The sequence below is a fragment of a genome, unplaced genomic scaffold (assembly GCF_019419815.1).
Source record: "Pyrus x bretschneideri cultivar Hongxiangsu unplaced genomic scaffold, Pyrus_bretschneideri_v1 Contig94, whole genome shotgun sequence".
Taxonomy (NCBI): domain Eukaryota; kingdom Viridiplantae; phylum Streptophyta; class Magnoliopsida; order Rosales; family Rosaceae; genus Pyrus; species Pyrus x bretschneideri.
This window is the reverse complement of record NW_025999836.1, coordinates 475445-490256: the sequence shown is the minus strand read 5'-3', so window position 1 is coordinate 490256 and position 14812 is coordinate 475445.

The window sequence follows — 14812 nt, the reverse complement described above, 5'->3', positions numbered from 1 at the left end:
ATGCATTCTCTCTAAGGATAAAAAGTTAGTGTATTATCTCTTAAGTCTTTGCAATAGAAAAAGGTCGAAATGAGAAAAGCACCACCACCACAACCAAAACCATCTCCTCCCTTGCTGCTAGAGTGTTTTGGTCAACACTTTAGCACATCATCCATACTCATCTTAGTTCTAAAGGTCAACTATGGCAGCTATCAGTTCATTGGAAACGGAGTACGTAGGCAACCTACTGATGCGATGACTAGGTGTAACCAAAACCTACATAGGTTGTTCTTGGTCTTTAGAGATGGAGCATGCATGCAAAGGAGCCCTCCCTTCGAGTGATTGACCTTGATGAAAATCAAAGTGGTGATTTCATAGGTATAAAGTTTCTATCTCAAATAAGTGAAGTCGACATTGTGTTAGTTAGGCACCTTTACAACAACTTCAATGTAATAACCTAGGAAAAAATTTAAATATATGAATTGGATATTCATAATTATGAATATGTGGAAAGAATCGAGAATTTATATTAATTTATTTGAATTTAGTTTTAAATTAAACCGGTTACGAAATTTGAAGTTTGGAGATTAATTATTTAAAATCCATAAACCTTTTGAGGTCACAATGTATATTTTTGAATAGAACTTGATCTCACGAATGCGTAGGCGCAAACCGTTCGTGAAACGAAGTTATAACGAATAAGTTATTAACATTTAAAGTCAGGGATATTTTGTTAATTTTACTTTATTTTAGAAGGCTCCAGAAAATCTAGAGCAAAGAGTTGTGCCACGTCTATGGCTGGGATGAAAGCAATAGGAGATATGGACAGCTGGGATGGAAAGTAAAGAATAGAAAAGGAGAAAAGGGGGACCAATCAGAAAGAAGAAAAAGAGGGGAAAGGAGAGAGGAAGAAAAAGAAAAGAAAAAAAAAAAAAAAAAAAAAGGGTTGGGGGGTTGGGGGTGGCAGACCTGCATAACCTTTGGACCTGACCCATGTAACCCTTTCTCAGGGCCTTTCCGTCAATTTTTGCGACGAATCAAACCACCTACCCACCAGGGAAACACTTTAGGAACTTCCCTCTTTCCATTCCACCCCACGTTTGATGGAATTTGGCCTCAAAAAATAGTGGAACCCGCACGGTGGGTACAGCAGATTTGTGTGTAAATTCCGCAAATCCTGAAATGTTTTTCTCCAATTACCACCACCATTAGACTTCCCTTGAGGCCTGGATTAAAGCCCATGCACTAGTTAGGGCGTTGGAGTTGTTTTGGAGTCGAATCAAGAACACCCAAATCAAGGGTTTCCGAGGGTTTAAATGCAAATTGAGGTGTTTTTCGGCCGAATTGGATTTCAACCCAAGTATAAAAGTTGTTCCTCTCATTGAACTCTACTTGCCTGTAAAATTTGAAAATTTTTAAAAATAGTGAAATTTTCCCGCAACCAACCGCCACCCGCAGTGGCACATACGGCGGCGCGTGGACAGTGGGTCGACACTACATTTTTCATGCAAATTTTGATGTTTTGAATCCATAATTGATAACCATTTAATTTGATTCGATTGTGGAAGGTAAAATGGAATTTGGCCGATACTAGAATATAATAGAACGAATGTGAACTACAAAAGGCTTGATCCCGCTCAAGGGTTCATAGGCAGTCTAACAGGGTTAGATGCAACCTTGAATAATCGAGAATTCCATTTTGGTTGAGTAGTTGATTTAAGGAAAGAAATTTGATGAAAAAGATGAAACTAAATCTTATGCGTTTGATAAGATGTTTTTGGTTGAGATTACGTGACTCATTAAGGAATGTTAAATTAAGAATAGTGTTTAATGGTAGTATATTAAAAAAGAGTTTAATTGGGCCTACTATGGTAATTATTTCCCGAAAATAGATATTTCGGGGTGGGGCGTTACGAAAGAGTATCAGAGCAGATGATCCTGCTCTATAATATGCATGATTCTCGAGATATTGTTGGTGTGAATTATGATATGAAATGTGGTTGCATGATTTTAAAAATTTTGTGAATAAAGTGGCATTCATGTGACATATATATATATATATATATATATATATATATGTGAGATACTTATATGATTTGCATTTTGTTAGTGGTGCAATTTCCATGGTGATTATGAAATTCCGATAGTAGGAATTATTGTTTGCATTGATATTGCATTATTCTCAAAGTTCTTTGAATAATGAGGAAGTTATGTGGAATATAGATATTGTGAATCATCATGAAATGAAGTGAATTGGATTGATATTATGTTATGCACTATGGAAATGTTGAATTTGGGCATAACAGCCCATGGAATGGGAGGAATGTTGATTTGGGCAAAAAGAAGCCCGTGAATGTGTGATTTGGGCGAAAAAGCCCGTGGATGTGTGATTTGCGCGGAAAAGAAGCCCGTGGATGTGGAATTGGGCGAAATGACCTATGGAATGCGGAAAAGTGATTGAATGGGCATAAAGACCCAGTGTTTCCAGGAAAAAAGCTCCATGTGTGGGCTGTGAGAATGAATTATTGAAGTAATAAGAATATGTGATGTATATTGGCCAAGTATATTACAATCTTTTCCAACCTATTAGTCACTGATTGAGATAAAAGAAAAAGGTGGCAAAATCCTTGTTTTGACAATGATAAGTGAGGCTAGAAATTTTAAAATGTTGGCCAATGATAATTGTGGTTGGAAATTTTAATATTTATTAAAGTCATGATGATTTATTGAATGGGAATAAAATTATAAAATGTGGTTATGGTTGATCATTATATTTTATCATAAAGATTTCTTCATTTATTATTGGTGGACATGAATGAAAGTATGGAATGAGATTTCGAGTTCTTTAATATAAACGTTTTCCTAGTTGAGTTTTGCGTTTGAGGAAGAGAATTGACGTGGAAAGTTTATGAATTACAAATTTGATTGGTTTGGTTTGCCATTAATGAATTATGGCGAGAAATTCTGATATTTTGTTAGCCGCGATAGTCATGGCTTGAAATTTGACATTTGATTTTGCCAACGTGAGAGAAAATAATTGGACCACTAGTAGTTTAAAAAGATTAATTGATGCTCCATTTTCTACACAATTTGTTGCCTCTTGACATGTCAAAGTGCATTATGCGATGTAATGACCAAATTTGAGTACATGGAATCCCACAAGCCTTATGCTTTTTTACTTCACTTTAATCAAATATACATTATGGAAATGAAGATTTGAACTCGAATGCAGAAAGAAAAGCATTTGCTCTAATCAATATGATTGTGCCTGCATTTGCATTGTTGGATTTTGTTAGAGAAATATTTCATATTATCTACAAGGATGGTTAATAACAAAACACATATCATGTGTGCGTAATCCCAGATGCCCTAAGTTCAAATGCAATAGATGAACATATTCTCAAGTTCAATCGGTGCCCTTGATTGGTTGATGCATGTTTAATTTCAAGCATTGGTTTCTTTATAATTAGGGCGTTTAGTTTGTCCTTGAATAGCTTTAGAGCTCTCTGTCAAGTTTATGCTCACGTGTGGGAAGCTCTTCTAGAAAGAGTTCATAAACGTATATATATTGGGTTCCCATGCCCATTCATTAAACAATGGGAAGGGCAGAAGAAGAAGGAAAAAAAAAAAAAAGGAAGGATAAGGTTTTTTAATTTACTATGGGTAATTTAGTTTAATTGTGGATACAAATGAAATCATAGAACGAGATTTGATTTCGTTCAATGTTGATGATATGGCGGATTTGGTTTTAAACTTCTTTCCATTACCTAGTGATGTGATTGGAAATTCCAATAATTTTGGTTGGAATCTTTGTATTTGAACCACTTCCTGAGTCTGATTTGGTAACTTATATTCTTTCTGGCCTCCTTGACGATTACGAATCATTTTTTGATTCTATTGAAACCAGAAATGAATCTGTTACTTCTTATGAACTTCATGGTTTACTTTTGAGCAAGGAAATTTCCCTTCAAAAGCATAAAACTCGATTGACTACATAAAATGCATCTACTCCATTTCATGCTTATGTTGCTCAAAATTGTCAAATAATTCTGGTCATAACTCTGGATTCCGAGGGAATTATAGAAGCCGCAATCAGAATCGCAACAAATTTAATTAAAATTGCAATTTTGGGGGAAATCATTCTACTAACCAAATTGGTGGAATTCTTGGTGCTTATCCATCTCGATCAGGAGGATTTCAGCCTGGTCAATCGTCTTTCTTCTCTAGAAAATCAATTCCATGCCAGCTTTGTAATCAACATGGTCATTAAGCTCCTCATTGTGGCCACCTCTCTCAATTTGCTTATTTAATGACTTCTGGCAACAATCAATTCTTTGGAAACCAACAGTTTTCGGGTTATTCTCATATAGCTAAGTCGGCAATAACTAATCCTACACCCAATTATTAGATTATGGATAGTGGTGCTTCCCATCATGTTACTCCAGACCCTTATTTTCTCAATTATGTTATTCCATGCACTGGTAGTAAGCAGCTATTTGTTGGCGATGGTAAAGGTCTGTGTATATCTTATATTGATCATGCTTTTATACGCATATCTAATCCAGCTTTTAGACTTAAAGATGTCTTACTTGTGCCTCAAGCTTCTCATAATTTGTTCTCTGTGTACAAATTTGTCCATGATAACTAGTGTTTTCTAACTTCTGATCCTTTTGGATTCTATATCAATGATCTAAGACTTGGGAAGATGTTCTTCCAAGACCCCAGTGAAGGTGATCTTTATTCATTCTACTAGACAACTTCCAATGGATCTTCTAGAATAATAATGTTTCTTCGTGCATTGATAGTTGCAAAGGCCGATATTCATCTCTAGCATAGAAGGCTTGGAGACCCTTCTAGTGCAGTTTTACATTCTATTTTACATACTCACCATTTACCTGTAATTGGTTCAGTAAATAAATTGCAAGTTTGTGTAGCTTGTCAAATAGGAAAAACTTATAAGCTTTCATTCTCTATGTTGCCTTGTAACTCTGTCAAGCCATTTCATTTGGTTCATGCCGATGTATGGGGGCCTTCTCCTACCTCCTTTTGTACTGATTACAAATACTACTTACTACTAGTGGATGATTTCACAAAATATAGTTGGTTATACCTTTTGTTTGTTAAATCAAATGTTGCTTTAGTACTTAAAACTTTCGTTCTTAAAGTTCAAACATTATTTGCATCTAAAGTTCAATGTTTGAGATCAGATTCCGAGGGTGAGTTTTTAAACAAAGTACTTTAGGGTTTCTTTAATGATCAAGGCATTACACATCAGCTGAATTGTCCTCAAACACCTGAGCAAAATGGGTGTACTGAGAGGAAAAATCACCATGTTGTAGAAATGGGCAAGACCTTACTTTCTCAGAGTGAATTACCTTCCAAATTTTCGTTTGAAGCTTTTCTAACAGCGGTTTATCTTATTAACAAGTTGCCTCCACATACTTCATCCTTGAGTTCATGGGAAATTTTGCTTCAAGCTTCATCAAAGTATCACACAATGAAGCCTATCGGTTGTGCCTGTTATCCATGGCTTAAACCTTACTCCAGTCACAAGTTAGAACCAAAGAGTAAACTGTGCATTTTTCTGGGATATAGTTTAAATCACAGTGGTTATAGGTGCTATGATCATATCATTGAGAAGCTTTACATCTCAAGGCATGTTGTGTTTGATTAGAGTTTCTTTCCTTATCTTTGTCATAGTTTCTTAGTTACTACAACTCTTACAATGTCAGTGACTATACCTATGCCATCTACCTCTCTACTTGCAGTATCTCAATCTCAAGAATCTATTAGTACTGATACCCTTCTGCACCATCAATACATGTCATTACATCTGCGACTTCAACATCTGCACCATCACTACATGTCACTGATTCATAATCCCAAAATATTCACAGCCACAAAGCATCATGTTCCTTCTTCAGTTGATCTCCTTACCAAGATACCATTAACACCAACTACTTACCTACAAGCTTCTAAACATACTCCTTAGATAGCAGCAATGTAAGCAGAGTTTTAGGCCCTTCAATCCACAGGTACATGAGATTTGGTACATGTGAAACCCCAAAATTATTAAGTGTTTCAAAGTGGTAGTTATTTCAGATGCCTAAGATATCGGGAAAAAAAAAAGTTTATATTGATTGAGATCAATTCATTAGGAAGTAATAGTATCTTTCGAAATAATTTTTAGAGTTTCGAGGACGAATGAATGGGTGACATGTTGTTGCACAAAGGGTTGAGCTAGCCATGTGGCAAATTGATAGCTAGCCAACTAAGGGTGTTAGTCTTGTTTGTGGTTGACATGTGGTCACACCTGTAGAATTTTGATTGGACCACAAGGAAACAAGAGAACAAAAAGAAGAGGAAAGCACCCATTGTTTCCCTAGTCTGGAGACCCGAAGAAAAAGGGGAAAAAAAGAGAAAGGAAACAGAGGGAACTCTACAACCTTCCAACTTTTTCACTGTATTTTCATAACTTGAGTTGAGTCAGACTACAATCAAATTTTCATCTTAGTGATCGGGAAGTCGAGTCCAAGTATAGGAGGGTGCAAATCAATTTAGAGAAGAGATTTGTGAAATGTACGTGAAGTCGAATGGTGATTTTCGAACCAAGCATATTTGACTCACATATTCAATAAGTCGATTTTCGATTCATTCCTAGCCTACCAGCCTATTCATCCTTCCGCATCATTTTCAAAGAACTATTTGTCAAACTCGTTTCAGTTTCTTTTTATTTATTTTAGATGTATTGACGCATTGGGTGCGGAATCAATTCTTTCAGCGATTTCGGGTCCGGGACATGACAAAATGGTATCAGAGCAAACGATTCTTCGAGTTCTTGATTGAGTAGCTGCCCAAAAAGCAGAAAATAGTTGATCTTAAAACCATGTTCCAAAAATCATAACATTGGCGTAAATTTTCGAGTGATGAATCGTTTTCAGCTACAAAGTACGGAAATCGTTTTCACTTACAAAGTTGTGGAGCTGAGCTTTACAATTCAAGGTAAATTTTAAAAGCTATTTTACGAGATTATTTGTGACTTTGGGAATCCAAGAATTGATCTTTTCTTACATGAATTGCTAGCTTGGTAGATGATCAATTTTGAGCAAATTTTCATGTTCTCAATGTTGACGAAACCTCTAGTTAGAATATGATTACAAGGATTTTCTATTTAGTTCTTATGTGTGTTAAAATTTTGATTTCTCAGGACATTTTTGTCCCCTTTTATTAAGTTGGTGTTTGACAAGGATTGTATATGGGACTAATAACATATTTCATGTGGATTGTGGTTAACAAATAATATCATTTATATATCCATACTTTTGGGGCTAATTATGGAGTGAATTGGGAATTTGCATATAGAAGTAGCTAGTGTTGTGTGTTAATATGTGTTCGATTATAGTCTTTCTCTCTCAACTCTAACTAAACTACCTATTCTGTTTTGTTGGCGTGAAATGCATGGATATTGAATCATTTCATGAGTCCTATAATGAAGGTGCATCCATGTAAAAAAATAAAAAATAAATAAATAAATAAATAATAATAATAATAATAATAATAATAATAATTGTTAATCTCTCACTTTCGGGAGAATGAGTGTGGCTTTCATGGATTATTTTGATGACCTGAGAGTGAAAGGGATTGTGTGGTTCCCTTGGGCTTCGATCCCCTAAACCTTTAGAGGGTGTTTGCTAATGGACTAATCATGCAGGATAGTCTATGTGGTATAGCTGTAGAAATGGACACTCCTAAATTGAGAAGAATTAGGAGTGAAGGGCACCGTGCGATGCCTTTGGTTTCAATCCCCTAAACCTCTGGAGGCCTACACAAACGGATTTGTACCCATAATCCGTAAGGAGGGTACTTGTGATCCATGTGGTGTAGAAAGTAAATGGACACTCTTGTTACCCCATTTGGAATTGTGGATAAAGGTAAGGTGATCGACTACGAGACCGGTCATCAGGTTGGATTATTTATACTCGAACTCTGAGAAATAATTGTGGTAATGCTATTGTATAACCAATGATGTTTATATGTATTGCCAATGATCACTGTTGGAGATTCCAATATTTACAAAGGCCAGGATCATATTTTTTTGATTAGGGAATGAAATCATAGAGTGAGGTTTTGATTTGTTTAAAATAAATAGGGTGGGGGATCGAATGTGAAACATCTTTCACTATTTAATAGTCAAAAATCTCGGGGATGAGATCTATTTTAAGAGGAGACGAATGTGAAACCCTGAAATTATTAAGTGTTTCAAAGTAGTAGTTATTTCGGATACCTAAGATACCGGAAAAAAAAATATATATTTTGATTGAGATTGGTTAATCCATAAGTAATGGTATCTTTCAGAATAATTTTCAGAGTTTAGAGGACGAATAAATGGGTGACATGTTGCTGCACAAAGGGTTGAGCTAGCCACGTGGCAAATTGATAACTAGCCAACTAAGGGTGTTAGTCTTGATTGTGGTTGACATGTGGTCAAACCTGTAGAATTTTGATTGGGCCACAAAGAAAAAAGAGAATAAAGAGGAAAACACCCATTGTTTCCCTAATCTGGAGACCTGAAGAAAAAGGAGGGAAAAAAGAAAAAAAAGAAAGGAAACAGAGGGAACTTTGCAGCCTTCCAATTTTCACTATATTTTCATAACTTGAGTTAAGTTAGATTATAGTCAAATTTTCACCTCAATGATTGGGAAGTCGAATCCAAGTATATGAGGGTGCAGACAAATTTAGAGAAGGGATTCGTGAGATGTACGTGAAGTCAAATGGTGATTTTTGAACCAAGCATATTTGACTCACATATTTAATAAGTCGATTTTCAATTCATTCCCAGCCTACCAGCCTATTCATCCTTCCACATCATTTTCAAAGAACTATTTGTCAAACTCGTTTCAATTTCTTTTTATTTATTTTAGATTTATTTGCACACTGGGTGCGAAATCAATTCTTTCAGCGATTCCGGGTCCGGGGCGTGATAGTACCTCATCATCTTGCTTACAATCTTGTAGGTTGTAAATGGGTCTTCAAAGTGAAACACAAAGCTGATGGGTTTATAGAAAGGTATAAAGAACATCTAGCTGCTAAGGGATTCCATCAACAAGAAGACTTAGATGTTTCAGAAACTTTTAGCCTTGTGGCTAAACTACTAACCATAAGGATTCTTCTTTCCATTACAGTTCATTATGATTGGTTAGTACACCAACTAGATGTTAGCAATGCATTCCTTCATGGTCATTACAGTGCAACCTCCTGGTTTTGTTGATGCTTTAAAGCCTACACATGTTTACAAGCTCAAGAAATCCTTATATGGCCTTAAATAGGCCCCTAGAGCCTGGTATGAATCTTTTTATAGAACTATTCTTTCCTTGGGTTTCTATCCATCTTCATCAGATACTAACCCATTCATCAAGAAAAACACAATTATCACCTTCATCTTGGTTTATGTTGATGAGATAATTATCATAGGCAGCTCATCATTGGTGTGCCAAACCATTATTTCTCAACTACAAGCTATGTTACCTGTTAATGACCTTGGTAATATTCACTATTTTCTAGGAATTAAAATGCAAAGGTCTTCGAAATTATTATTTCTTCATCAATCCAAGTATGCTTTTGATTTGGTTAAGAAAACAGATATGTTTGGGGTTAAACCATGCAACATTCTAGTTAGTTCTTCTAAACTTGATCACTCTGGTACCCTACTTCCACATCATACTTCCTACAGGTCCACTGTTAGTGCATTGCAGTACCTTACCTGGACTCAACCTGATCTAGTCGTTGCAGTAAACCAAGTATGTCAACATATGCAAGCTCCAAGAACCACACATTTGCATGTTGTAAAGCGTATCTTAAGATACCTCAAAGGTACCATTGACTCAAGCCTATTGTTTACAAAAGGTACTTAACATCTCATAGCTTGGTCCGATACAAATGGATATTGTGTATTTTTGGGATCAAATTTGGTGTCTTGGAATGCTAAGAAACAAAACAATGTGGCTCGGTCATCCACTGAGGCAGAATACAGATCTCTTGCAAAAAATGCCGCAGAAATTACTTGGGTTTGCAAAATCCTTTTTGATATTTCATTTCCTTTTCTCAGAAAACTTGCCATCTTCTATGGTAACAAGAGTGCTATAGCACTAGCTTTCAATCCAGTTTTCCATACTAGGACTAAGCCTGTTGAGATCAATTATCATTTCATCTGTGAGAAAGTTCTTTTAGGACAGATTGGTGTACAACATGTTGGCACATTGTTAAAGCTTGCTGATATTTTCACCAAGTCTCTTCATGCTCATCATTTTGCTTCCTTGGCTAACAAGCTTTTAGTTCGCTCCTCAACCTGATCTAGTCGTTGCAGTAAACCAAGTATGTCAACATATGCAAGCTCCAAGAACCACACATTTGCAGGTTGTAAAGCGTATCTTAAGATACCTCAAAGGTACCATTGACTCAAGCCTATGGTTTACAAAAGGTACTCAACATTTCATAGCTTGGTCCGATGCTGATTAGGCTGGCTGCCCTGCTGATAAACGATCTACAAATGAATATTGTGTATTTTTGGGATCAAATTTGGTGTCTTGGAGTGCTAAGAAACAAAACAATATGGCTCGATCATCCACTGAGGTAGAATACAGGTCTCTTGCAAACAATGCCGCAGAAATTACTTGGGTTTGCAAGATCCTTTTTGATATTTCATTTCCTCTTCTCAGAAAACCTGTCATCTTCTATGGTAACAAAAGTGCTATAGCACTAGCTTTCAATCCAGTTTTCCATACTGGGACTAAGCATGTTGAGATCGATTATCATTTCATCCGTGAGAAAGTTCTTTTGGAACAGATTGGTGTACAACATGTTGGCACATTGTTAAAGGTTGCTGATATTTTGACCAAGTCTCTTCATGCTCATCATTTTGCTTCCTTGGCTAACAAGCTTTTAGTTCGCTCATCTACCTTCAGCTTGAGGGGGTGTGTTAGGAGTAATGAAGGTTCACAATCTTATCAAAGGTGTAAAGCACCAGATTAGTATCTTAGTGTATATGTTAGTTAAGGAAGTGCTGAGTCAGCACATTAGTTAAATTTAGTATTTATATATAATTACTCAATGTAATGAAACACAGTTACACAATTCTCTCTCTCTCTCTCTCTAAGATAATACTTTCCACAATGGCTAATGACGAGTTGTGGACACACCAACTTACTGTAAACAAAGAAGTAGACCTAAGAAAGTAAGGGGAATGGAACCAGATGAGAAACCAGCGACACCTATAAGAACGAAGCTTTCAAGATCATTCAATGTCAAAATAAAATGCAAAGTTTGTAGGGAGGAAGGACCCAACATGTGTCATAAAAAAGATGCCAACAGTAGTATCGGGTAATTTAAGAAAACAATGATTTATTTTAATCTGCATCTTGTGGACTGCTTAAGTTAATTAGTGACTTAGTTAAATTTTGGGACTTAGATTATCCATCATTATTTACATATGTATTGACTTGTCGTACGAACACTCCCATGAGAATTCAAGCAATAATGATGCAAATTTAACTGATAGTGCACCAAGAAGCTAACCATGCTTTACAAGTGCACCCAAGAGGCCAACCATACTCCGAAAATAAAACAACTCAACCAAGCTCTAGCATGCCAATGGAATCACAACCCGATGAACCCATTTGTTCTAAGACAAACCAGACAACCAAGAAATGTAGGCTCAAGTATCTCCTGCCAAGATGAGAAAGGTTTGGAAATCCTAGAGGATTTAAGTGCTTGATGTAATAGATTTGGGGTTTAATATGAGCATGTCCATATATGAAATGCTCTTGTGTTTTGAGACTTGGATTTAAGTGCCCATTGTAGATATTGCAAACATGAATTCTAAGCTTATTAAAGCTTATTTTGGTATTTTGGTATATGCCCTGATTTCCTAGAAACTATAGGCTATAATTGATGAAGCACAAGTTTAATTTGTGTGTTTTAAATTAGTTTTAAGCTTTATGGAATTACAAATATCATGCATAGAAATTATGCAAAAATCTAGTCTTTCTTTTCCAGTGAGTTTTCAAAATTTGCTTTTTTGTAGGTCAACAGATGGGTGTATAGTTCACCTTACTTTATTAAAATATTAATTTTTCAAACTTTCATGGAGGGAATTGCTGACCTTAGGCTATACGAACTCCAAACTTTGCCGCCATATTGACTTGGGCAGTTTTATTTTGGAGCCACTTTATTCTAGCTAGTCCTAAGAAGTTAAATGACGAAAATATCCTTACAATTGAGATGTTTTAACAGAAAAATGAATGAAAATTAATGGTAGGTGGTCAATTCCCGCGTCTAAGAGAGTTCAGGTAGTAAAAAATAAAAAATAAAAATTCAAGTAGTTTTGGCGCACATGCATTCAAGTTCAGGTAATATTAATGTATAAAAAGGCAAAGGCATCCTATAGATAACTCCGCTTAGGCGTGAAGTGAAGCCTCTAAAATTTTAATATATACCATATATATAATTATATTTATAAAATATAATACTTTGTAAAACAAATATAATTCTAACTAAATCAAGGTTAATATCATCTTTTTCATTACTAAGTCTAGTTGTACTTAGAAACTATGTCAAAAAGTCTTAAATGTTATAATTATTTATTTTATTGTAAGCAATTATAGAGAACTTCAAGAGAAATAAGGGTGAGTGACCACAATTATAGGGAATTTCGAGGAAAATAAAGGTTGTCACAATTATAGGGACTCTAAAATGAAATAAAGATTGATTGAAGCAATTATAGGGAATTTTAAAAGGAAATAAAGGCTTAGTGGAGCAATGATTATAGAGAATTTAAGGAAAATAAAGGATGAGTGGAGTAGTTATAGGGAATTGGAAGAGAAATAAAACTTTGCTACTCAAAATGCTAGGTGCCGAAATCTGAATGAGCAACAATTTAAAAAATAGAAAAAAGTTAGACTTTGTCATGCAGGATTTGGAGAGAGAAACTCCCTCTTTCTTGTTCATTGAAACTAAAAGTCTCGTGCATTTTAAAAACAAACATAGATTTTGAAGAAAAAAGGCCCAAGTTTAAAGATGTGGCCCAACACCGCCCTACGCACGAAAACCTAACCGTCTAGCTTCCAGGGCTACTTGGGCTCGCTCTGAGACGAGTTTTTTAAAACACTGGGTAATATTTTGGTAAAATTCCCTAAAAAAAGCCTTTAATATGTGGAGTGGAAATAATAATTCTTTTTGTGATTTTGGTCCCAACGGATTTGGATCCTCTCCTGAGCCTACTGAGTAAATCACATGGGCAATCCAACAGCTACAATTATTATAACTTTAGAAGGGCTCATGTTTGTAGTCGTTGGATCAAAATCCAACGGTCCATGTGATTTGCTCAGTAGGCTCGGGATGCTAAGCTGAGGATCCAAATCCAATCCCAACGTCTGGAGTTCGCCGCTCAAGCTCTCTGTCAACGTCTTCCTTTTTCCATACTTTTTCAGCAGAAATCCTAACATCGCCGAAAATATCAACCGGTCAGCTCGCCCGAACACCATTTGACACGTTGTCTGATTTCGAAGAAGCTGCAAACTTAGGCGTAGCCAAGGTAGTTTACCCTCTTCACCTCCTCCTCACGTAAATTTGATTATTTATTAATTTTCCTTTTTTTTTTTCCCAAATCTATATGGGTTGGTCTTAGATTAGGGTTGTGGAAGGGTGTATGGATTTGGATAGTTTTCATATTATTTTATTTTCGGCTTTTCGCAGGAAGATAAGATTTTGGCTTACTGGACAAAGTAATTGCCTCCCCTTAGACATGGCAATTTATTACACGGCACGTAAACGACACAAAAATAACGGGTTTCGGGACAACACGATAACTAATCGGGTCATTATCGGGTCACACGATAATAACTCGTTAATAACGGGTCCTTAACAGGTTTACACGAGAGTGACATGCGAGTAACCTGTTTCGACACGATAAGAAAAATGCTATTTTGATGATTTTAATTTTTTAAACTACTAAAAAAACTTGCTATAAAGTGCAATAGATATAATGAATATGTATATATTGTTTATTAATTATTATTCTATATAAATTTTAAATTTTAAGTTTTATTTATTTATTTATTTTTATAGTATATTATAGGCAAAGATTGAGATTAAAAATCATAAAACACATTAAAAATAAAATGATCAAGTAATTTAAAAATACCAAAAACATAAAAAAAATTATAATAATTAATTTCCCGCCTAATATTTCAAGAGTTTCATCCATTTCCAACCTAATGTTTGGGAAATTTTGCTACCTATAACCATCCATTTCCCGTCTAATGTTTAACCCAAAGAAAAAAAAATAACCAGCATTTTATTTTTTTATCTCTTATAACATTTTAACTTGAATAAAAATAAAATACGTAATAAAAAACATAAATGTAATTTTATTATTAAATATCATCACATACTAATTGAAACATAGTCTAATTAACACTTAAAATGTGACATCCCACATCGCCCAGGGGACTGATCCTTAAATGTATATTCTCATCCTTACCTAGCACGAGGCCTTTTGGGAGCTCACTGGCTTCGAGTTCCATAGGAACTCCGAAGTTAAGCGAGTAGCGCGCGAGAGCACTCCCAGGATGGGTGGCCCTCTGGGAAGTTGCTCGTGAGTTCCCAAAAACAAAACCGTGAGGGCGTGGTAGGGGCCCAAAGCGGACAATATTGTGCTACGGTGGTGGATCAGGCCCGGGTTGTGGTGGGGGCCCGGGCCGGGATGTGAAAATTTGGTATCAGAGCCTAACCCTGGCCGCGTGTGTGCCGACGAAGACGTCGGGCCCCTAAGGGGGGT